Source organism: Narcine bancroftii, chromosome 6 (genome assembly GCF_036971445.1).
Source record: "Narcine bancroftii isolate sNarBan1 chromosome 6, sNarBan1.hap1, whole genome shotgun sequence".
Classification (NCBI taxonomy): domain Eukaryota; kingdom Metazoa; phylum Chordata; class Chondrichthyes; order Torpediniformes; family Narcinidae; genus Narcine; species Narcine bancroftii.
Window position 1 is genome coordinate 130,727,724 of NC_091474.1, and position 26,249 is coordinate 130,753,972.

General features: G+C 44.3%; 1 protein-coding gene and 1 long non-coding RNA gene across 2 annotated transcripts in view; one reads left to right on the forward strand and one right to left on the reverse strand.

Moving 5' to 3' along the window:
• eys (eyes shut homolog) overlaps positions 1–26,249 on the reverse strand; it is a 986,043-nt gene that overhangs the window by 93,173 nt on the left and 866,621 nt on the right. The window lies entirely within an intron of this gene.
• Positions 24,479–25,474, forward strand: LOC138736493 (uncharacterized). Its single transcript, XR_011340311.1, has 3 exons — positions 24,479–24,635; positions 24,749–24,930; positions 25,258–25,474. It is a non-coding gene; the product is annotated as an uncharacterized lncRNA (long non-coding RNA).

Here is a 26,249-nt window from a genome sequence, read left to right on the forward strand (position 1 = left end):
ATGACAATTAACAATTCTTCCTTGGAATTTTGCCAATGATCATAATTCCCTGTACTTTGATAATTAACTCTTTTGTTAGCAGAAACAGTTTTACCCTCCGTTGATGCAATCATAACCCCTCGCAATTTTGAACACATCAACAGAGCATCACTTTCCCTTGTCCAGAAGGGGATACAGAGAAAAGAGTAAAGCTTGCACCATCTCAGAATCACTTTTAGAATGTAACTATTCAAAGCTTATACCTTCACTATGTCAACAATACTGGTAAATGCATTGCAAATTAGTTAATAATGAGGATGTTTGCAGAGGTTTGTTGGTCGGCCATAAATCAAAATGGTGGTGAGGTTATGCACTGGGCAATAGAACAAAAAAAAGTGGCTACATTACTGTTGCATCATTCACAGCCTAAGGAAATGAGAAATGATGCTGATGTGTAGAAGATCCATGAGGGCACAGTCATGAGGCACTGAGTGTGAGGGAGCTCCTCTCCCAACTGCTTGGTTGAAACAATTAACTGTGGTGAACCAATGGCATTCTACACATCAAGCTACTAATCAATGATTTGTCAGTATGGGCAAGAGGCAAAGCGAATAGTCAGGGGGGTTGTTGGGGTTAAGGTGAATGCTGAAGAAATCAAAAGGAGTCCATCACATGACCATGCTTGACCCCAGGAAGCATCATCACAAAGTCAGAAGCGCTTAGCCCCTGTGGCTTTGGGAGTGACTTGGCACAAGTGGGTATGAAGCAGTGAGATACCTCACCATCAGGAGTCCACATATCAGTGCTACCCTGGGACAATAAGAGAGAATTACAAAAGATAGCTGAGATTGAGAAGGTTGGAGCAGATGCACAGAGGAATAGTTGGTATATTATTAATTCTGACTGACTAAGGTGAAGAGAAGGCTGGGAGTCAAATAAAACAGAACATGGAGCAGTACAGCACAGGAACAGATCCATGATGTCCATACCAACAGTCTTGCCAATTTAAACTATTTCATCTGCCTGCACATGGTCTCTATCCTTCATCCTGTTCATGGGCTATTGTATCATCTCCTCTGACATGACACCCACACTGCCCAATTACACCCAATTAACAGGCCATTTTGGAGAGTGCGAAGAAATGAGAGAACCCAGAGAGGTGTTCTCCCTGTGACTGTGTGGGTTTCCTCTGGGTGCTCCAGTTTCCACCCACCCTCCAAAATTGTACATGGGTTTGTAGGCTATTTGGTGTATTTTGGAGGTATGAGTTCTAGGCTGGAAGGGCCTGTATGTCAATTAAAACCCATGCAGGTCATGGGAAAAACATGCAAACTCTTTACAGACAATGCCAGATTTGAACACAGGTTGCTAGTGGTTAAAGAGCTTTGCGCTAACTGGTACGCTAAGATTGCCACCCAATCATAATGCTCCACTATGACTATTGGCTTTGATAACAGTTGGCATTAAGCAATGGGGAAGGAGGGGGAGGTTCTGCCTCAGTACCATGGATTTAGATTGGACCATGTTTAGGGCAGCACAGTTGGCGCTGCATTAGCGCATTGCCTTTACTGCACCATCATGATGGGGTTTGAATCCTGCACTGTCTGTAAGTTTGTACATTTTTCCCATGTCTGAGGGGGGCTCCATTTTCCTCCCACAATTCCAAACATACTGGGGGGGGTGGTGTAGGTTAAATGGGCAGCGCAGGCTTGTCAGCTGAAATGACCTGTTACCATGCTGTATGTCTAAATTAAAAATTTTAATTTATTATAGAGAAATAAAGAAAGGTCACTTAGATTCAGGCTGGTCTTCATCATCAAATGATTCCTGACGAGAGAGAGAAGGAGGTTGACTCTTACCATTCAGTCAGCAGATGATGATGGCACTAAAATGGGGAGTGTGGCAATGGAAGAATTTTGTGGTCACCATAGATCAGCATTCCATGGACCATTCAACCATGTGAAACTTCTGTTGGTGTTGAAGACATTGGTTCATCTTTCCGGAAGTCAGAATCTTTCCTCTCACTATTGGTTTTCAGACAAAAGGCTCACAGACATCTACATTTCAGACCACAGAACCAAATGTCTGAAAATGGCCTTGTCCACACCTGAGAGGCCTCCAGGTAATATGGAACATCCTGGCTCTCGCCATAGTGGCTGCAATAGTTACTGTAGAACATTATAATTGGCAGATCCTTACATAGAGAGTAAATGATGCTCTCAAGACAGTAGCTAAGAAGAGGGTAGGATCACTAAAGGACAGAGGATGACAGGTTGCGGTGCTAACAGACAGGTAAGCAAGGCCAAAACTAAAATGGATGTTGCTTATGAAAGGAAGGCACTTGGATTTTAAAGGACAAATTCTTTGCCATATGATCAAGTTGAGTAAATTAAGTTACCTGAAGCACTACAATATTTTAATATTGCTATGAAGATAGTGCATGGGGTAATGAAAAGACAACTGGAGCTTTTCACAATAGCAACCCAATGTTACGATCTCCAGACATTCAGATACTTTAAGATATAATTATAACTTTTCAGAAGCAGTATATGTAACTAATGGATCACAGCTAGCGACTCTTCCTAATGAGAAGGATAAATTATCTAAGGACTCACTTCAGTGGCAGGCATGCAAGAATAACATGCCCAAACCAGGCACACATCTCAGCTTGTTCCCACCTCATTATGTCAGGGCCTAAGGGACACCACAAGCTAAATGATGGTTATTAGCACTCACATGTCTTTCAGCTGATGATACAAATTGCTGCCATGGGTGATATCTTCAGAGCTTTCCATCTATTTTTTGAGTATTTATGGAGGTCTGAGTTAGCAGACAATGGGTCAATGCCCTTCCCAAGTTGCCACAGTGGGGGCATTGAATCTAAAACTAAAAATAAACCAAACATACCACTGTGAAAATGCTACAAGTTCTGTATTAAAGCTGCATTTTCCAGAGGCAGTGTGGAGTGATTGAGCTAGGTGAGGTGTATCCTTTGCATTGGTCCACGTGGAACACGGTAACTCTGTATGGTGCTTGGAATTAAGGAAAACAGTTTCCCAGGAATGCTTGCAGATCTGACATTCATGACCAAGGTACTGATTTCAGCCATATAAAGGTGCTATATTTTTGACCTTTCATTTTCCTGCTAGTTTGAAGGGACATTTATTAGAAGGGGCATTTGAATGCTCTGTCTCTAGTAATATTTCATTTCTATTTATTGTGAAGTGTGAACTGCAATGTATCTTTCTTTGGCTTGGCTTCGCGGACAAAGATTAATGGAGGGGTAATGTCCATGTCAGCAGCAGGCTTGTTTGTGGCTGACAAGTCCGATGCGGGACAGGCAGACACGGTTGCAGCGGTTGCAAGGAAAAATTGGTTGGTTGGGGTTGGGTGTTGAGTTTTTCCTCCTTTGTCTTTTGACAGTGAAGTGGGCTCTGCGGTCTTCTTCAAAGGAGGTTGCTGCCCGCCAAACTGTGAGACGCCAAGATGCATGGTTGGAGGCGATATCAGCCCACTGGCAGTGGTCAATGTGGCAGGCACTAAGAGATTTCTTTAGGCAGTCCTTGTACCTCTTCTTTGGTGCACCTCTGTCTCGGTGGCCAGTGGAGAGCTCGCCATATAACACGATCTTGGGAAGGCGATGGTCCTCCATTCTGGAGACGTGACCTACCCAGCGCAGTTTGATCTTCAGCAGCGTGGATTCGATGCTGTAGGCCTCTGCCATCTCAAGTACTTTGATGTTGGAGATGAAGTCGCTCCAATGAATGTTGAGGATGGAGCGGAGACAATGCTGGTGGAAGCGTTCTAGGAGCCGTAGGTGATGCCGGTAGAGGACCCATGATTCGGAGCCGAACAGGAGTGTGGGTATGACAACGGCTCTGTATACGCTAATCTTTGTGAGGTTTTTCAGTTGGTTGTTTTTCCAGACTCTTTTGTGTAGTCTTCCAAAGGCGCTATTTGCCTTGGCAAGTCTGTTGTCTATCTCGTTGTTGATCCTTGCATCCGATGAGATGGTGCAGCTGAGATAGGTAAACTGGTTGACTGTTTTGAGTTTTGTGTGCCCAATGGAGATGTGTGGGGGGGGGGGGTGCTGGTAGTCATGGTGGGGAGCTAGCTGATGGAGGACCTCAGTTTTCTTCAGGCTGAGTTCCAGGCCAAACATTTTGGCAGTTTCTGCAAACAGGACGTCAAGCGCTGAAGAACTGGCTCTGAATGGGCAACTAAAGTGGCATCGTCTGCAAAGTATACTGGCACATAAAGTCACAATGTAATGTGTCCCACAAATTGAGTTCCAAAAACCTTCAGGATTGTAGGTTAATTGGTGTGTTTGGACAGCACGGGCTCATGGGCTGGAATTTCTAAATTAAAAATACATTAAAAATGCTGTGAGAACAGTTTGGTGTTCTCATGAAAATCCTTTGTCTTTGAAAGTGTATCTCATTGCTTCTCCAGATATATCCTTCCTCTGTGGCACTCTGCATGATCTACATACGATGGAAACTGTGGCTCCCTGGCCCTTCTCCTTCTCAGTATCATCCTCACCTTCCTCCTCAGGCAAGGACTGAGCTCCCTTGTTTACGACAGTGTGAAGGATGCATGCTGATCTGTCTGGAGTAACTGGGCCAGTACCTGCAGAAGTTTCGCCTTGAGAGGGCTAAAGGCATCATTTCCCTGTTGGTGTTGTGGTGGCTTTTCCTGTGGTGTTGATCTGTAGGAGTTAATGGGTAATGCGGGGATGGAAGGAGGGGCAGGACTTATTACCTAAATTCAGTCCTTGAAGCAATCATCTTGGCAGGACATGCCTGGAAGTATGAAGGTGTTTTGTGGGCATGTGTTACATTGGATGTCCAGACTTTAAACAAGAGCATTTTTCTGTCTCCTCCCTTGGACTCCTTGACCTTGCCTACAGTGCAGGAGAATCACAAAGCCCGCCATAACACACACAGAGGCAAACACAATACAAACATTAACAGCAAACAACAAATCTATTCTGCGTGGGTGATCTTTGCCCTATTGTCACAAATCCCTCGCATGCATGTTAACCTCCTGACATAATCTGCTGTGGGAGTCAAGGCCAGTTCTGATTAAATTAACCACTAATGTCACAACACAGTTCACCAGTAAAGCAGAATTCAATTGGACAAACTCTATCATGAATCAGGCATCTTTGGAAGGAGAAATCACTTGCATATTGATAAGCTCTGGAGAAAACATTGATTCAATTAGTTTTGAACTATTTAATTAGTTTTGAGTAACTAAAAATATATTTGAGTCTTGAAGATATTCTGCACCATGTAGAGATGTACAAATATATTACAACCCAGACGTTGCATTTGTTTGCTTGCACTGTAGATAGTTCAGCTCTTTGAATGGTGTCACATCAACAACCTTGTGCTCAATGTTAGCAAAACCAAGAAAATGATTGTGGACTTCAGGAGAGACACAGGGGAACATGACCCAGTCCTCATTGAGGGCTCATTTGTGGAGAGAGTCAAGAACTTCAAATTCCTGGGTGTCATCATTTCTGAGGATCTGTCCTGGAGCCTCCATGTTGATGCAATCACGAAGAAGGCCTGCCAGCGGCTATACTTTGTGAGGAGCTTGAGGAGATTTGGTACGTCAGCAAAGACTCTCGGAAACTTCTACAGGTGTACCGTGCAGAGCATTCTGGCTTGCTGCATGATGGTCTGGTATGGTGGCACCAAATCTCAGGACAAGAAAAAACTCCAGAGGGTTGTTAACTTGGCCTTCAACATCACAGGCACCAGACTTTACTCCATTGAGGATATCTACATGAGGTGGTGTCTTAAAAAAGCAGTCTCTATCCTCAAAGACTCCACCATCCAGGCCATGGCCTCTTCACTCTGCTACCAACAGGGAAAAGGAACAGGAGCCTAAAGATGAGCACTCAGTGTCACAAGGACAGCTTCTTCCCTGCTGCCATCAGATTCCTGAATAATCAGTGAACCAAAGACAGGGCCTCACTTTTTGTGCACTACTATTTAAATTTTTAAAGATATATTATTGTTGTAAGATGGTTCATAATATGAACATTTGCACTATGACGCTGCCACAAAACCCCGAATTTCGTGACTTGTTCATCATGACAGTAAATTCTGATTCTGTAGATGTTTTCTTTCAAGATTCTTTAGATATGTGCAAACAAATTCAGATTGTAAACTACTGTACTTCACAGAGAATCAAATTCTTTTATTATGTCTGCAAGTACACACACAGTGCCTATTGTAAATTACACAGCAAAAACAGTGTAAAGGGAAGGAGTGTAGGGAGGCTTGAGGACATATAAAAGGATTTTTGGAACAAGAATCTCCAAAACCATACCTTGAGAAATGCCTTCATCAAGGTTTGCAGCAGTAGTTCATAGGAAGAAGTATTGATGCCCAGGAGGCATTCAGTGTAAGCTTGTTTTGTTTATCCATTTGCTGATAGCTTTGGTGGCATAGTTTGTTTTAGTCTCACTGAACATTGTAAGGAGATCAGCCAGAGTTCCAGTGGTAGACTGTGTTGAAAAGTGCAGCCACAGAGAATTGGAATTGGCTATCACCAAAGTGAAAGCTAAATGGAATAAAGCAGAAAATGCTGGCATTACTCAGCAAATCAGATAGTTTTTGTGGAGTGAGAGAAAATGAGCCAACATCTGAAGTCATTAACCCTTCAGCACTTCTAAAAATGAGGAGTCATTGACTGAAATGATATCTTCATTTCTCTCCATAGATGGTGGAAGATCAGCTGAGTATCCAGGAATTTATTTCTGATTTCCAGCATCTGTTTTGATTTGCTTTTCAATGTCAGTCAAATGAATCGCTTGAATACAGTCTGTCATTGTATGATAAATAAAAATACATGATGAACCCATCAAATAAGGGAAAAAAGTCTCCTTTACAAACACAATAATTGGAAACACAGATTACATTTGAGATGTATTCACTTTAACTCTCCCGACTTTGTTTCCCATTTAATTCTTCAACTATCTCGCCCTTTTTTTTAGCTACAATCAATTGCTCACTCAACCTCTGTTCTCATCCGTACATTGAGCTTCCAGCTACAATACCAAGTGTGGTCTGGCTAGAGATGGGAACATTCCCAATTATGGCTATGACCTCCAAGCATCATTTGACCTTGTGTTCCTCACCAAATTTCATCAACATGATGAATCATTTATTTTATGTTGATCAATCACCAGGGGCTGGCCTAGTGACTGTCTAGCCACAGCTTATCCCTCCCAAACAATCCTGAGCCCAGTGACACAACCTCTACTACAGCTGTCTTTGCTGTCCATGAGAGAAGTGCTCTGGAGTCCATGGGAGATGTCAACTCTCATTTTATACACTGATGATGCCAAGCATTTTCCCCTCTTAATCTTTTTATTGGGTCCATATTTCAGTGCTGATTGGGCGATATCTTCAGGAGGAAGTTAAACAGGAAAGACTGCAGACACTGGGGTTGAGTGCAATACACAAAAGTGCTGGATTAACTCAGCAGGTCATGCAGCATCTAAAGGAAGTAAAGGGTTACCAATGATTTGGGCCTGAGCTCTTTGTCAAACATATCTTGACGAAGGACTCAAGCCCTTCATGATGGCTACCTTTTACTTCCTGCTGATACTGTGTGACCTGCTGAGTTTCTCCAGCACTATTGTGCTATACATCTTCAAGAGAGAGCTGGACTCAGTCCTAAGTGGGATTGACACCACAAAGATCTATACGGTTTCATGGTAAACACTGAGCCTTCCTGATCTCCTCATTCAGTTTCCTTTGTGCCCCTTTCCTCGAAGGTGGATGTGTCATCAAAGGAAACAACCATCGCCAGTGAGCGGCCTGTTACCCGGTCACAACCTCTTCCCGCTGCGCCTTTCAGGCAGAAGGTACAGAAGCTTGAAGTCCAGCGGTTCAAGAACAGTTTTTATCCAATCAACTGTCAGATGCTTGAACCTCCCATCCTTCTCTAACCTTTAGCTGTTCTGTCACCACAGAAAGGCCAGCTTTCAGTATCAAAATGTTACCTCTCTTCCTTGTTCTCCTGGAACTATGAATATTTACATTGAATATTTCTTTAATGCTATCATTTAATGTATACTATTAGAACTGTGTTTTTTTTTAACAAATTACTTGCTTGTCTGCAGCAAGTAAGAATTTTGGTTCATAGCACATTGTACTTATATGTTTGGTAATAAACTCATCATTATCATTAATGGAGGTTAGGCCAGAAGTCCAATGTTTGGGTTTCTAACATCTCACCATTTCTGGTTGAGGATTTATTCTCATTATATATCAAAGCAAGAGCAGGTACCCCAGAATTTTTATCTTTCTTCTGCTTTTGGATAGGTGAAGGATAAGCTTCATTGGATAGTTCATTTAAAAAAAAATAGGTGGGTTCAATCTTGCACAATTACTTAATGAAAATATCACACTGGACCATTTTTATAAATTTAATAATCCAAAAGTTGCACAATTCTTTTATGAGTGTCTCATCTCTTGATTCCCCAAAAACTTTCTAAGGGCAAGTCGGGAGGATGATGGACTCTTTCCCTTGTCTGTAACCGTAAAGCAGCTTAACACATCCAAGACAAAACATTCCACCATGTTAAACATTCAACATCTGATACTGAACAATACCCTGCAGCTTCTTCTACCAGTTAGGAGGACATGAGAATATCTTACCTGCAGGTTTCCCTTCAAAGTATATCACATTCTTTCATTGCTGTTTAATATTCTGTATATGTCCAACAGGACAGTGGCAGCACCTTCACTCAGAAGGACTGAAGTGGTTCAATAATGCAGCTCACTACCACATTCTCAAGGCAATTAATGCGGGCAATAAAGACTGGAATTGCAAGTGATGCTCACATCCTCTGTATTGATTACAAAGAATATCTACACATCACGCGAGCCAGTCATTTCAACAGCCCAGAGATACATGAATGACTGATGAAGGCCTTGTTGAAGTGTTCTGACCCGAAATGTTGGCAATTCTTTTTCTCCCACTGATGCTGCTCAACCTACTAAATTCTTCTAGTGGATTGTTTCTTGATTTGATCAGCCAGAACCATTTGTCTCAACACCACTTCCAAACAATGGGGATGTTAGAAAAATAGAGGGTTATGGTAGTGAGGGAGGGAAAAATTAGACTCTTAATAAGAACATAAGAAATAGGAGCAGGAGTAGGTCATCTGGCCCATCGAGCCTGCACTGCCATTCAATAAGATCATGGTTTAGTGGGACTAACTGTAGAGCTCAAGAAATACATCTTACCAGAGAAGATTCAACTACCAACTGGTTTTTATTTTAAACAGTCATGCACCTCGTAAGGTGCGGTGAATGTCTGCCAAGCTGCCTGTCTCCCCTCTGGCGAGCCTTGCTGTACTAACATTGGCGACTACATGCCAGAATTTGGTGGCTTCATTTGTTCTGTTCCTGATGTAGAATGGAGCCTCAGCCTGCTGGAACCATAGACATGGACTGTGAGGCCAGAAGGTGGCAGTTTCACAGCCACTGCGTGCAGCACAGTAGTGGCATCCATTCTGCAAGCTTTCTCACTATGTTTCACTGTTGGGGCTCAAAAGACGTTGAGCACCCGTCAGGGTCACCAGTTTAGTGGGTCTAACTGCAGAGCTCAAGAAACACAGAGAAGAGTCGACTACCAACTGGTTTTTATTTTAAACAATTGCGCACCTCACAAAGGGGAGTGATGTCAGCGCCTCACAAAGGGGAGTGATGTCAGCGCCTCACAAAGGGGAGTGATGTCAGCGCCTCACAATGGGGAGTGATGTCAGTGCCTCGCAAAGAGGAGTGATGTCAGCACGCCTCACGAAGGGGAGTGATGTCAGCACCTCATAAAGGGGAGTGATGTCAACACCTCACAAAGGGGAGTGATGTCAGCGCCTCATAAAGGGGAGTAATGTCAGCGCCTCAGAAAGGGGAATGATGTCAGCGCCTCACAAAGGGGAGTGACGTCAGTGCCTCACAAAGGGGAGTGATGTCAGCGCCTCACAATGGGGAGTGATGTCAGTGCCTCACAAAGAGGAGTGATGTCAGCACGCCTCACGAAGGGGAGTGATGTCAGCACCTCATAAAGGGGAGTGATGTCAACACCTCACAAAGGGGAGTGATGTCAGCGCCTCATAAAGGGGAGTGATGTCAGCGCCTCATAAAGGGGAGTAATGTCAGCGCCTCAGAAAGGGGAATGATGTCAGCGCCTCACAAAGGGGAGTGACGTCAGTGCCTCACAAAGGGGAGTGATATCAACACGCCTCATAAAGGAGAGTGATGTCAGCGCCTCTGTAATGGAAGATTTAAACCGTGTTTTTTACTTTTGCAGCCTTTGCTTCTGCAAGGCTGAGAACCTGCTTGTTTTTTTAGAATCAGCAGACATAAGCAAAATTCCACCGGGGGGCCAGAGATGCAGTTATCTGACGAAAGAACATCTGTGTATCAAGCACATTTAATCTTCCTGCTTGTTTTGGTCACAGACTGTCAGAGGCCAGCCTTGATGCGAAATAAACCATTGTATTCAAAGTGATAAACTGAAAATTATGTTATTCGATAGAAGCCTAGCATGCTAGCTTGCTCGCTTATCTATCTTACTGTGCTGGGAATAGGTGCTTGGGTAAGCAGTTTTTGGGTAATATAAGCCATGGTCCCACTGCTGAAGTTTGAGACTCTCCAAGAGGTGGCAAAATCTCTCAGCAAGAAGAAGAACTTCTCGAGTCCAGCTAACGTCCCGGTCGAGGGAGGTGGAGAAGTTGCTACCGGCGCCCCGACAACCTACAAGTGTGCAATTGTTGCCTCGCTTTGGCAGTTGGGACCAGTCCAGGCATTGATAAGTATAGTTGGGAAGGACTAGCATATTGTAGTTTGAAATCAGCTTTTGAATTTGTAATAAACATTTGTACAAACTGAAGTGCTCTCGGAGTGTGTGTCTATTTTCTTTCGGTAGCTCAAACACTGTGACCAATCTAAAACGATCAAAATGAGAGGTACAAGTTTACCCAGGACAATTGGCACAGCGAGCAGGGTTGGTCTCAAGATGTTTCACTGAAAGAAAGAGGTGAGCCCTGAGCAGTTCTTGATTCCGGGATGGACTTCCAAAGACGATGGGTTTGGCATGATGGCCAATACCCTGTCTTTGTTGGGACTATCCATTAGTTGGGATGAGAAGTTAGATCCATCATTTGCACCTCTGGGAGAGCGGGCTGCCACTTTCCTTCGAGAAAGTATATTTCCTGGTAAAAAGGGGACGCTGCGGACAGTTTTTGGCTGCTGGCTACAACCTTACGCTGTGCCGTTCAATGTGAAGCAGAATTAGTTCAAAGAGAAGTAGAATCTCAACACAAGAGAGATCAATTAGAGGAGGAGCTAGAAGTCATGCGACAACGCTGTTCCATGATGAGCGAGATTGTTCGCACCAGTCAGGACCGAGCCAAAGAATGGGAAGATAAGCATGTCCAAACGATCTGTCATAATATTAAACTCCGGCAGCAGCTCTGTGCAGATAAGGAAAGGCATGGAGTAGAACGCGATTCATATCGTATTCGTGCCATGATAAGGAATGGCGATGATCCTGATCCAATTCATGGTTGGGATGGGAATATCTGGAATGACAATGGTAATAATGCAGATACTCCTCAGCATGTGTTTAACATACTACCCTCTCCACCCGCTGTTCACACCCGCCCCGTAAGGCACCAGACTTCCCAAACAGACGGAAGGGGGGATGATGTAAGGGTAGAGATTGAAGGGATAGATACCCCGGTCTCCCAAATGGACACAGGGGAAAATACCCAAACCCCTGCTTATGCTCTATGGCCTACCCCCTCTACGGGATGGCCTCGACCTCCTCCCCTAGACTGGGTGGAGGGCCCTGCAGGCCAAAGTGGGAACAGGGGTCGGAAACAGTCAATGAAACGTGACTTCTCTATAAAAGAGCTGGCTGCCATTGGAGATTGATTTAGGCAAAAGGCGGGAGAAACTCTGGCAGCCTGGCTCCTGCATGTCTGGGAACAAGGGGGGGGGATAATGTATTTTTAACCCATGAGGAATTGTTGGGATTAGGAACATTGACTACTGATATCAGGGTCACTGCTGAGCTATGGGGTAGAGGGAGAGAAGTGGATTACATACTTACTACTCTAGGGGATGCCCTGCTACAAGTATACCCATCACCAGTAGATTGGGATTTACATTTGCAGAACAATTGGAGAACCCCAGAGGAGGGTATAGCAGTAATTCGTCAACAGGCCCTAGCCTCTGCCTTGTATGCAGGGCATTTGAGGCTGTGGGTACATGGGGGGAGCCCTGATGAAGAGATATTCATGGCCGGAATGCATACCAGAATGGTTCGTTCCGCCCAACCCACTGTACGGGGACTGGTTCTGTCTGTAACTAGTCCGCTAATTGGGCACCCTGTTTCTGAGGCAGTGCACGCCTTATCTGGGCTTAGAGAATTAGATTTGCGAGGTAAAATCCACTCACGTACAACCCAGGTTACATCAGACAAGCAGGATGAAAAGAGAGGGACTGCTACTAATAAAGGACCGACAAGAAAGGACCTTTTTCTAACCTTGTTAAAGTTAGGCGTTCCTAAAAGTGATACTGTGGTCCTTTATGTCCTTTATAAGAGAAAAGCAGGGGAACATCATCCCCACTGCTGAATCCACCTTGCCCAGCTGTGCCTTCTGCTCCCATGGCTGCTTCTATCGAGCCGGCTTCTCCTGCTCCAGTTACCCATGATGAGATACAACAAATGGTTAACAAGGCTCTTATGGATAATAGTAGCATGTGGTCCTTGAAGCTCCTGAACCCTACTTAAGCATGAAGGTGTGGGCAGGGCTCCCATGTCTACTCCATTGAGATACGGCGGATACACGGGGACCCACGACCCTACATACCGTTAACAATCCATTGGGGTGGGGCTAATGACCGCCAATATTTGGCCTTGGTCGATACCGGTGCGGAGCACTCGGTGATTCTGGGTAACCCCAACGTCTGGACTGGACCAACATTTCAATTAAAGGGGTTGGGAGGAGCAGTCACCCTGGCAAAGGAAATAAAAGTCCATGCCACGGTGGGTGATAGCCCTTCCCCTATCTGGCCAACAATTGGATTTGTAATGTCGAAGACGTTCTGAGGGAGTTGCCCGTGGGAAACACGGTCTGATGCATTACATCAAGGATGTCCTCGGTCACCTACCTCACATGCAGCTTATTTTTGATATGTTATTGCCAGTCTCGGTTCCTCCGTTTTGTTTGTGGATTGGGCCACATTATTCTCCGTTGGTTGCTCGCATTATTGCTTGTTTTTGTGATTACTGTAGTTTGGATTTCTCTTTTACGCTCTTTTTGTACTCTTATGCTTGTTAAGTCTCGTGTCTGACAGCCTGTGACCAAGGGGTGGAATGTAATGGAAGATTTAAACCGTGTTTTTTACTTTTGCAGCCTTTGCTTCTGCAAGGCTGAGAACCTGCTTGTTTTTTAGACATAAGCAGACATAAGCTAAATTCCCCTGAGGGGCCAGAGATGCAGTTATCTGACGAAAGGACATCTGTGTACCAAGAACATTTAATCTTCCTGCTTGTTTTGGTCACAGACTGTCAGAGGCCTAGCCTTGATGCGAAATTAACATTGTATTCAAAGTGATAAGCTGAAAATTATGTTATTCAATAGAAGCCTAGCATGCTAGCTTGCTCACATTTTTCTTACTGTGTTGGGAATAAGTGCTTGGGTAAGCAGTTTTTGGGTAATATAAGCCATGGTTCCGCTGCTGAAGTTTGAGACTCTCTGAGAGGTCGCAAAATTTCTCAGCAAGAAGAAGAACTTCTAGAGTCCAGCTAACGTCATGGTCGAGGGAGGTGGAGAAGCTGCTACCGGCGCCCCGACAACCTACTACAAGTGTGCATTTGTTGCCTTGCTTCGGCAGTTGGGACCAGCCCAGGCGTTGATAAGTATAGTTGGGAAGGGCTAGCATATTGTAGTTTGAAATCAGCTTTTGAATTTGTAATAAACATTTCTATAAACTGAAGTGCTCTCGGTGTGTGTGTCTATTTTCTTTTGGTAGCTCAAACACTGTGACCAATCTAAAACGATCAAAATGAGATGACAAGTTTACCCAGGACAGCCTAACAAAGGGGAGTGATGTCTGCATGCTGTAGAGTCATTGTCTCTCTGGCAACATGCCAAAAGGGAAGCAATGTGCTCCGTCAACCCACGCGGGTCTGCAAACGCAGGCTTCTCCTGGGAAAAGAAGGGGAGCCCGCACCATTCTGTGCCGGTCGCTCGGTGTGGCAATTCTGCCTGTCCAGCTGTGTGGCTAATCTGATCTTGGACACAACTCCACCTACCTGCCTTTTCCCATATCCCCAAATTCCTTTTTTTGGTAAAAATCTAATTGAACCTTAAATGTGTTTAATGAAGTATCCTCAACTGCTTCCCTGGGCAGAGAATTCCACAGATTCACTACTCTCTGGGAAAAATAATTTTTCCTAATTTCCGTCTTTAATCTACTCCCCTGAATCTTGAGGCTGTGTCTCCTAGTTCTGGTGTCACCTACCAGTGAAAACTATTTACACATCTCTATCTCATCTATCCTTTTCATAATTTTATATGGTTCTTTTGATTTCAAGTGAGTATAATCCCAGATGATTTAGTTTCTCCTCGTAGGTCAACCACCTCATCTCCAGGATCAATCTGATGAACCTTCTCTGGACTGCCTCCAAGGCCAGTCTATTCTTTCTCAAGTAATGGAGACCAGAACTGCACACAGTACTCCAGGTGGGGCCTCACCAGTACTTTGTATAGTTGCAGCATGACCTCCCTGCTCTTGAATTTAATTCCTCTAGTGATGAAGGCCAACATTCCATTTGCCTTCTTAATAACCTGTTGTACCAGCAACTCAACTTTTTGTGATTCATACACGAGCACTCCCAAGTCCTTCTGCACAACAGCATGCTGTAGTTTTTCACCATTTAAATAATAATCTACTCTTCTATTTTTCCTCCCAAAGTGGATATCCTCGCATTTATTAACATTGCCAGACCTTTGCCCACTCACCTTACTATATCCTTCTGCAGCTTCTCCACATCCTCTGTACAATTTGCTTTTCCAATCAATTTAGTATCATCCCCAAACTTGGCTACATTACACTCTGTCCCCTCTTCCAAATCATCAGCGTAAACGGTGAACAGCTGTGGGCCCAGCATCGACCCCGCCGGCTCCTTACTGCCGATCAGAAAAACTCCCACTTAACCCGACTCTCTGCCTTCTGTCAGTTAACCAATTCTCAATCTATGCCAATATACATCCCCTGACTCCATTCATCTGTATCTTACTGATATTGTTGTGAGCAGGTTTCCATAGGTTGGCACAATATCATGGGCTGAGGGATTCTACTGTGCTGTAATGTTCTATAAAACAAAGTTACAGTGGAGAAGCATATTTAACCAGGCCTCCTGTCTTTCCTCAAACTAAGTCTTTGGCTTTAATAAGAAACACTGCTTACTGGTCATTTTGATAAAATACGTTTCTCTAGTTAAACTATGCACTCTTTGCAAACTTCGGCTTTGTGCTGCACTCTCAAACATTACAAACAAATGTCAGCTTGAAATAAAGTTAACAGAAAACAAGAAAAACTGATTATGACTTTTTTGCCAGAAACATGGGCTTCTCCAAAACTGTTGTCTGTGTTCTAACTCACAACAGTTCCTGATAGCCACTTCTGCCTCTTACTACCAACAGCTCATATCTGGCAATGCTCATTTTAAAATGGTTACTTTTGTCAACCAATCCCTTTGTGGCCTCCCTGTTTTGCTAACAGAAAATCCAAGGCCATACGATTCTGTAAAGCCACTGTCCTAACGGCAGAGAGTTCAGGATTAAGGTCACTAAGGCCCTGACTGATAGACAAAAGGGCAAAGGATGTCTCATTGGCAATAGAGCTCATCAGATCATATATCTTGTGAACCTCTAGGGAAATGCGAATATCGCCATAACCTGGGATCAAGGCGCCAAAGAAAATCTCGGCACCTGAGAGGGCACGTCTATGCCGAAGGACAGGGGACATACGCATAAGGGAGGGATGATCCTGTAAACGGGAAATATGGTGTAGGTAGGCGATGGCATATGCCAAATAGCAGCAACCACCCCAGGTAAGGGGCAGCCAGGCATAGGCGCGAGACCCACAAACCCAATAGGTCCCGTTCACAGGGTGCTTGGAAATAAAAGTGGAATATGTCAGACAATCACTGAATCCCAGTGCATCGGCAGGTCTGGCAGGGAACTTACAAAAATAGACAGAGCCCTTCACATATTGGGAAACAATATAATAGGGGGGTGTCAATTATAAGGGGGGTAGGAATATGTCATCCTCGGAAAATACCCAAAATATCACTTAGACTAAAGAACTGGACCTCCTCAGGCACAGGCTGATCAACATCAATGTAAACTCTGCCTTTGGAGGGATCAAAATATTTCCAGGCAGCAACTTCCTTTTGGGTGAAAGGAATGGGGATCATAGGAATGCCTGTACCAGTATGCAAAGGGCCTTTGGTACAAATCCAACAATCAGAAACATTTAATCAGTGAACGTATGCATAGGAAACATGGAGAAAGGAATTGTCGGACAAATCTGAAGGAATGTTTGATGGTGAGGTAGGCCACCAACCCTCCACAGAACCGGAATCCTTCTGCCACTTAGCAACAGGTGGAGCAGAGTTATTACAAGATACAAAGCGGGTACAAAAACGGCCATCACAGAAGTAGGGGGCGATCCCTTCAGTTGGTCCATCTACAAACAAAATATAAGAACCGACACTGGCAATAACATATCTATATAAGCTGCACTTGAGGCGGGTGACTGAGGACTTCCTTGATGTAATGCATTGGACCGTGTCTCCCACGGTCAACTCCCTCGGAACGTCCTCGTCATTACAAATCCAATTGTTGGCACCAAAGCAGCTGTTAAGCCAGATCACCAGGAGCGTAAGATGGAGAACCTGGAACAAAGAAGCCTGACACATGTCACTCACGATACCGTAAGTGTTCAGTGTTTAAACACACTGTCATTCTTTCAGTCTCCAGCAGGACCCAGTAACAGGCTAGTAACTGTTGTTCAAAAGCAGAATAACGAGTGGCAGCCTCGGGCATGGTATGTGACCAGAATCCCAGTGGGACTCGGCAGCCCTCTTGTTTCTGCCAGAGGCTCCAGGAGGCCACATCATCAGTAACGGAGACCTGTAGTTCGTAGGGGATATCTGGGATGCGGGGAGCAATGGGCAGGGCCTGAAGAATAGCATGCTTGGGGGACTGGAATGCCCTTTCCTGATCGTCACTCCATACAAAGTCTGTTTTCTTTCGGGTAACCTTATACAGAGGACGTAAAAGCAATGCCAAGAGTGGAATATGGCGTCGCCAGTATCCCAATAACCCCAGGAAACGCTGGGTCTCTTTTTTGTTAGTAGGAGTGATCAAGTCTGCGATTTTATTGCGAATTTTATCGGGAACCACCTGTTCTCCAGCATGCCACTGAATTCCAAGGAAAATAACCATCTGGGACGGCCCCTGTACCTTGGCGGGGTTAATGGCCCACCCTCTTTGCATCAGGGTATCTTGGACGCTCTCCAAACCTTCTTCCACCATCTCTTCTGTGGCCCCTTGGATCATTACATCATCAATATAATGGTGAATTGAGAGGGAAGGCGATATGGGCACCGTCTCTAAATCACGGGCAATTAGGCTGTGGCAAATAGTGTACATAACCCTGAGGGAGGCGGGTGAAGGTATACTGGTGCCCCTTCCAGGTAAAGGCAAACTGATCCTGTGATACCTCAGCTATAAGAATTATGAAGAAGGCATTAGTGAGATCAATGACAGCGTACCATGTTCCTGAGTTCCCAGTAGCAATGTTTTCAATAAGGGTAACAATGTCCGGAACTGCCAAAGCAAGTGGTGGGGCATGTTTGTTCAAAAAATGATAATCAACTGTCATTCTCCAGGAGCCATTCAGCTTCTGGACCAGCCAAAAAGGGCTATTAAAGGGCGACGTTGCGGGCCTCAATACCCCTTCTTCTTGCAAAGCATTGATGGTGGCACTAATCTCTTCTTGCCCTCCAGGGAGGCGATATTGTGGAATGCACACTGGTTTCATGTGGGGTGGCACCATCAGGATCCCACTTAGCCTGACCCACTACTAGTCTTTTTGTAATAGTCTGAATTCCAAAGGCAAATTCCCCTTGGCTAGTATTAAGGGCCGTACCGGCCAACATATTAATACCCAGGATACACTCGTCAGTGGCAGCCACCAGGGCATGTAACCAGACAGGGGAAGGACTATCACCCACCATGGCACGGACTTTTATTTCCTTTGCCAGGGTGAACTGGTCCTCCCAACCCCTTTATTTGAAATGTTGGTCCGGTCCAGAGGTTGGGGTTACCCAGAATCACCGAGTGCTCCGCACCGGTATCGACCAAGGCCAAATATTGGCGGTCATTATCCCCACCCCAAAGATTTGTTAACGGTATGTAGGGCCGTGGGTCCCCGTGTATCCGCCGTCTCTCAATGGAGTAGACATTGGAGCCCTGCCCACACCTTCATGCTTTAGTAGGGTTCGGGGGCTTCCAGGCCCACATGCCACTATTATCCATAAGAGCCTTGTTAACCATTTGTTTTACCTCATCATGGGTAACTGGAGCAGGAGAAGCCGGCTCGATAGAAGCAGCCGTGGGAGCAGAGGGCACAGCTGGGCAAGGTGGATTCAGCAGCTGGGGATGATGTTCCCCTGCTTTTCTCTTATAAAGGGCATAAAGGACTGCAGTAGGTTTCCCATCAATATCACTTTTAGGAACGCCTAACTTTAACAAGGTTAGAAAAAGGTCTTTTCTTGTCGGTCCTTTATTAGCAGCAGTCCCTCTCTTTTCATCCTGCTTGTCTGATTTAACCTGGGCTGTACGTGAGTGGATTTTACATCCCAACTCTAATTCTCGAAACCCAGATAAGGCATGCACCGCCTCAGACACAGGGTGCCCAATTAGTGGACTAGTTACGGACAGAACCAGTCCCCGTACAGTGGGTTGGGTGGAACGAACCATTCTGGTATGCATTCCGGCCGTGAATATCTCTTCATCAGGGCTCCCCCCATGTACCCACAGCCTCAAATGCCCTGCATACAAGGCAGAGGCTAGGGCCTGTTGATGAATTACTGCTATACCCTCCTCTGGGGTGCCCCAATTATTCTGCAAATGTAAATCGCAATCTACTGGTGATGGGTATACTTGTAGCAGGGCATCCCCTAGAATAGTAAGTAAGTAATCCATCTCTCTCCCTCTACCCGGCAGCTCAGCAGTGACCCTGATATCAGTAGACAATGTTCCTAATCCCAACAATTCCTCAGGGTTAAAAATACATTACCCCCACCTTGTTCTCGGACACGCAGGAGCCAGGCTGCCAGAGTTTCTCCTGCCTTTTGCCTAAATCGATCTCCAATGGCAGCCACCTCTTTTATAGAGAAGTCACGTTTCATTGACTGTTTCCGACCCCTGTTCCCACTTTGGCCTGCAGGGCCCTCCACCCAGTCTAGGGGAGGAGGTCGAGGCCATCCCGTAGAGGGAGTGGGCCATAGAGCATAAGCAGAGGTTTGGGTATTTTCCCCTGGGTCCACGTGGGAGACTGGGGTATCTATCCCTTCAATCTCTACCCTTACATCATCCCCCTTTCCGTCTGTTTGGGAAATCTGCTACCTTATAGGGCGGGCGTGAACAGCAGGTGGAGAGGGTGATATGTTCGACACATGCTGAAGAGTATCTGCATCATTACCATGGTCATCATTCCAGATATCCCGTCCCAATCCTCAATTACATCAGGATCGTCACCATTCCTTATCATGGGACGAAAACGATATGGATTGGGTTCTACTCCATGCCTTTCCTTATCTGCACAGAGCTGCTGCCGGAGTTTAATATCACGGTAGATCGTTTGGACATGCTTATCTTCCCATTCTTTGGCTCTATCCTGACTGGTGCGAACAATCTCACTCATCACGGAACAGTGTGTTGCATGGCTTCTAGCTCCTCCTCTAAATGCTCTCTCGCGCTGAGACTCTACTTCTCTTTGAATTGATTCTGCTTCACGCTGAATGGAGTGGCATAAGGCTGTGGCCAGCAGCCAAAAACCATCTGTCAGTGTCCCCTTTTTACCAGGAAATTTAATTTCTCGAAGGAGAGTGGCAATCCTCTCTTCCAGAGGTGCACTTGATGGGTCTAACCTACCCCGACCGGGACGTTGGCTGGACTCTAGAAGTTCTTCTTCTTGCTGAGAGATGTTGCCACCTCTCGGAGAGTCTCCAACTTCAGCAGCAGGACCATGGCTTATATTAACCAAAAATTTCTTACTCATAGCTTATCACTTTGAATAAATGGTTTATTTTGCGTCAAGGCTAGGCCTCTTGACAGTCTGTGACCAAAACATTGCGTCAAGGCTAGGCCTCTGACAGTCTGTGACCAAAACAGGAAATGTTGGTACACAGATGTCCTTTTGTCAGATAACTGCATCTCTGGGCCCCATGGGGGAATTTAGCTTATGTCTGCTGATTCTTAAAAACAAGCAGGTTCTCAGCCCTACAGAAGCAACAAAAGTAAAAAAACATGGTTTAAAGCCTCCAATACAGCATTCCAAGTGACAGTTTTGTAGAAATTCTATACCAGACTTGGAGACCAGTTTTTCAACCTGGAGGGACAAGCTGGTTGGAGAGTGGGCTTCAGTAAATCCTGCCATTCAGTGGCAATGAGAGGCCCCACTTGCACTAAAATGGACTGAATCAAACTGTGTTAATGGATGATCCTCCTGTTGTCTCCACTCCCTACCCTTCTCAGCAACTTAAACATTAGATTTCCAGTGTCTGCAGATATTTGCTCCAATTGCACTTCACTAGATCCTGTCCCTCCATGAGCTGACTGGTTTATGTTGACCTACTTCAGTGCAGCATTTTCTGCCATGGTGATGAGAACTGTAGAGGAAGCTTTAGTTACGACTAGATTTTAGGCTCTTATGGTCCCAGATAAGGATCATCCTTTCCACATCAAAACACATAATTAACCCTTCTCTTCAACTGATTCATAGGCTCTACTGCCTATTCAGTCCACACTGACTATCAAGCACCGCACCTGTAGCCTCTTTCACACTAGTTTGGGTTAACCGGCTAATTTTGCAAGTCCATTCCTGGTAATCGTGGAGTGTGAAACATCCTGACCTGGCAAGGTGAGTTAAATTCAACCGGGCTCCGAAACTTGGTTGGAGCAAGTATCAGAGCCTGGCCAAGTTAACTCACTAATCACCTTCTGGCAGTGTGAAAGCACAACCTGCTCTCGCATTGTCCCTGCTCGAGGTGGGGACCCCCCCCCACTTAAAATGCCGGGTTGCTGATTAACCAGATAAATTTTGGTGCAGTGGGAAAGGCTCTTGAGTGCAGCATTCCTGTTAAGTTTTCCCACTTCCTAGTGTTGGAATCTAGGGGTTAAAACATTATGAAAGAAATGATTAATTAATAAGTTTATATTTACTGCTTGGTTCAGGGAAAAAGAGGAATGTGATTAAGTGGCAATCACAGCATGGAGCAAAGTTGGCTGAGCAAAATGGTCTGCTCCCAAATACAGGGAGAGGAAATGCATAAAACGATTTAGGAGGAATGCTCAAACTGAAGGAGGTGGTGAGTAGCACAGGAGACACAGGCCAGACCAGAACAAAGAATGGCCTGCAAGAAACAAAGGGAATGGAAAACCAGTCTAGGAGGAAGATTAAGGCATGAGGAGGTGTTAAAGAGAACAGCAGAAATTGGCCAGACAAGAACAGAATGGTGATTAGAAATATCTGGGGATGAATTAATTTCTGATCAACACAACAGGATAGTCTGGCCTGGAGGATTAAGATGGGAGTGCTACACCCCAGATATCTGCAAAACAGGAGATGACTTGTGATAACCCTTATGCAAAAAGATCTAGCAAAGGAAGACAACTTTTGTTCTGTATGATAATGAAATCTAGCAAAGGAAGCCAACTTTTGTTCTGTATGATAAGGTTGACCTATATAAACTGAACCAACTGGACAATAGGGGTCAGTCTTGGGGAGTAGCTCACTGTGCAGGTGACCTATGAACTAATGAGTGACCCAGAGCTCTGTTAAGTTTTATTCTTGTGCTGTGTAATAAATTGACTGTTGAACCGAATACCTTCTCCTATCACTTCATTCAAAGAACGCGCTGGACTCAGACTACACATAGACTAAATTAAGAGTAAGTTAAAGCCAGAGTCCGACACTAGGAGGGTTGGCAGTGTGAAAGGGGAAATTGACACCAAACCCATTTTATTTCCCCACAGTCCTCAACACTCCACCACTCATCTCCACTCCAATTCTACCACTCACTTCCACACCAGTGGCAATTATTACGGAGTCCACTGGACCCCAAAAACCAGCAGCTATAGATATGCACTACAACAGAGTTACTTAAACAAAAGTAGTTTTAAATTATATTTGAACAAGAGAACAGAATTAAACTTTAACTTATTACTTAACTATTTAATTAATCTACCAAGCCTACTTAATCTCCCCTCTAATACTAAGCACAGGTGTGTGTAATATATATTTAAGATTAGAAAAGTTCTTTGGATCACAGTCCAATCTCACTGGTTGCAGGCAATTCTTGTACTGTGCACAAAAGTTAGCATTAACAAAGTTCACCAGGCTTTGGTGTTTAACAGGCAAATCGTTTCCATTCAGGAGGATTCTTGCTGGTTTTCAGAGAGAGATTCCTTTTCCAGGACATCCGCAACTGATTCCTTCTCAATCAGTCTTGCTGACGAAACTTGCCCCCTTCAGGATTCTCCAGATGATCCTCTTTCTTTCAGGTCACCTTTCAGACAGACAGCCTTCTCCTTTGACCAGACAGTCTTCCAAAGTTTGCCAGCTTGTCCTTCTGGAACTGATTTTTGTATCCTCTCTCCTCTGTTCTACACCTTCCCTCTCTGAGAGCAAATCTGTTCTCTCTCTGCCTGGAAAAATCACATGCTCTTCCAGGAAAGCTGTATGCTGATACTTTGTTGCTCTTTTGCAAAACACACTCTGCAAAAGTCCTGCAAATATTCTGTGTTTTAAAATGTTTGTGTGCAAACATTTGTTCTAATAATCCTTCCCAAAACATAATTCACATGGCCAATGAACCTACCAACTTGCATGTCCTTGGGATGTTGGAGGAAACCAAAGTGCGGGGGGAAAGCACAGGCAGAACATGCAGGCTCCTTACATTCTTGAGGCCGGGTCTGCTATATTACCTCTGTGCCACATAATGCATATCGACCATTGAAATTTTACAACAATTTCTACTGTTCTGGAAGCTACCCCCCAATGAACTGAATACATTTTCATATAGAATGACATAGAATAAAATTGTATTGTACACAAAAAAAATCACAAAGTAAAATTAAGGGAAAATTTCAATCAGGTCTCAAAAGTATTTGGAAAGATTCATTTTCATTGTCTTTCTGGCAATATGCCAAAAGGGAAGCAATGTGCTCCGTCAACCCACGTGGGTCTGCAAACGCAGGCTTCTCCTGGGAAAAGAAGTTTTCCCAATGTTCCAAAGATTTCCTGAGTTGCCCATTCACTCAGAAGTTAATGTGATCAGCAGCAAAATGAATGATCCTTTCTTCACATCTCTCTCCTCCTCCTTGTCATTATTATGTTGCCCAGTGACAATCTGTTGGACAACTTGCAGATCCAGTTCCCAGGCTGCATATTCAACCAAGGACAGTATTATAATTTCTTCTGAATGTGCCTGCAGCATCTTCAAACACCAGGGGAGGAAATAAACAACAGAATTGCAAAAAAAAAATTCATTCTTTTAATGCAGCAATAAGATAGAATGTCCAATAATTTAAAGCGAGTGAGGTTGGATGGCTGGGACAAAAAGGCAGGCTGCAAGAGGCATCTTAATGGAGATAAAGAGTTTGTGGCAAGGAGAAGTTTTGGAGGAATGGCTACAGTTTCTGCATCTCACAGAGAGTTTTTGGAATGCACATGAAATCCGAATCAGACGAAGGCTGTGACCTATCAGGTTTAGTATCGAGGAGGATGTGGAGAACAGAGGATTTAAACCATGCTTTTTGCTTCACCTTTAAACCATGCTTTTTTTTTTGCAGCCTTTGCTTCTGCATGGCTGAGAACCTGCTTGTCTTTTAGGAATCAGCAGACATAAGCTAAATTCCACCATGGGGCCCAGAGATGCAGTTATCTGACAAAAGAACATCTGTGTACCAAGAACATTTCCTGTTTTGGTCACAGACCGTCAGAGGCCTAGCCTTGATGCAATGTTTTGGTCACAGACTGTCAGAGGCCTAGCCTTGATGCAAAATAAACCATTTATTCAAAGTGATAAGCTATGAGTAAGCAATTTTTGGGTAATATAAGCCATGGTCCCGCTGCTGAAGTGGGAGACTCTCCGAGAGGTAGCATCATTTCTTAGCAAGAAGAAGAACTTCTAGAGTCCAGCCAACGTCCTGGTTGGGGGAGGTGGAGAAGCTGCTACCGCCGCCCTGACAACCTACTACATGTGTGCAGTCGTTGCCTCGCTTCGGCAGTTGGGACCAGTCCAAACATTGATAAGTATAGTTGGGAAGGGCTTGCATATTGTAGTGTGAAATCAGCTTTTGAATTTGTAATAAACATTTGTATAATCTGATCTGCTCTCGGTGTGTGTGTCTATTTTCTTTCGGTAGCTCAAACACTATGACCATTCTAAAACGAACAAAGTGAGAGGTACAAGTTCACCCAAGACAAATGCATGAGGAATTACTCGAAAGCAAAGATTGCCTCATTTGTTAGAATTCCCCAGTCCAGTCGGGGATGATTTGATGGTAGAAATGACTGACAATTTTACCAATGGATGCTGTCTGACCTGGTGAGTTCTTCCAGCAATTCAGAATTTTATTAAAATTGGCAACTTGCCTTGCAGTCTCCTCTGAAATACGTCTAACCTTTCCAGCTGAGGCACAGTGTTAGGAGTCTCATCATACAAGCCTTCAGCATTCTTCATACTCGTAATGCATTCAAGATGTGAACTGGTAACACCCTGAAGCACTTTGCATGCCTGTGGAGAACAGTGATCAGTTACTTATTATAACCAATAGTGTTGTTTTTTGACAAAAAAAGTTAACACAATTTTATTCTTCATCTGATCTAAAGTTCAGCTCCTTCAAGTAACCAGCCTTTACTTTGTGTTTTAAAGGAACAAGAAAATGGAAGATGATGTTTTTCAATGTTTAAGAGACCAAGTCTCCAAATGTAACATGAAAATAAAATAAACTTGCAGTTGCTAGAAACCTGCAATTAAAAAAAAGAAAATGCTGGAAACAGTCAATCAGTCAGGCAGCTCACGTGGCAAGAGAAACAGAACAAATGTTTCAGATCGGAAACCCTTCGTCAGATGTTTTATGTCATCTTTATAAATAGATTGGTTAAATAAACATGCACTGGTCTCGGAATTACTCCAGACTGATTATTTTTGGCATTGTAATCATGCTGTTTGGAAGTCACATAAAGAACAAGAAATTTAACAGGGAAGCCAACACAGCAGCATTATTAAGCGCTTTCAAATTGCAGCTCCCAGGTAGCCCTCCTGGGATCCAGGTGAGATTACTGGGTTGTGTGTGCCTCCTGCACCTTTCAAATAGCAGCCTAACCTATCTGTTAAATCACCAATCTGGCAATTTAAGGCCACTGGGATGATGTGGTGAGTGACACGTCACACAGCCACAGGGAATCCTGTTTCCTGTGTTCTTTCTCTTCCCTTTGTGTTTTAAATTCCAGAGTAATTGGGTGAGTCATTACAGCAGAAAAGCTGTAATGGAGGATATAAACCCATGCTTTTTCTTATGCAAGGCATCAGTAACTCCTACTTTGAGAATAATGTATGACATAATCTAAATTCCACCATGGGGCCCAGATGCATGTGAATCAGCAGACATATAATCTAATTTACACCAAGAGGCCCAGAGATGCAGTTGTCTTTTGTTGGTCGCAGACTGTCAGGAGACCTTGAAGATAAGTAAACCGCTTATTCAAAGTGATAAGCTGTGAGTAAACAATTTTTGTGTAATATAAGCCATGGTCCTGCTGCTTGAAGTTTCAGACTCTCTGAGGGGTGGAAACGTCTCTCAGCAAGAAAAACTTCTAGAGTCCAACCAACGTCCCGGTTGGGGGAGGTGGAGAAGCTGCTAC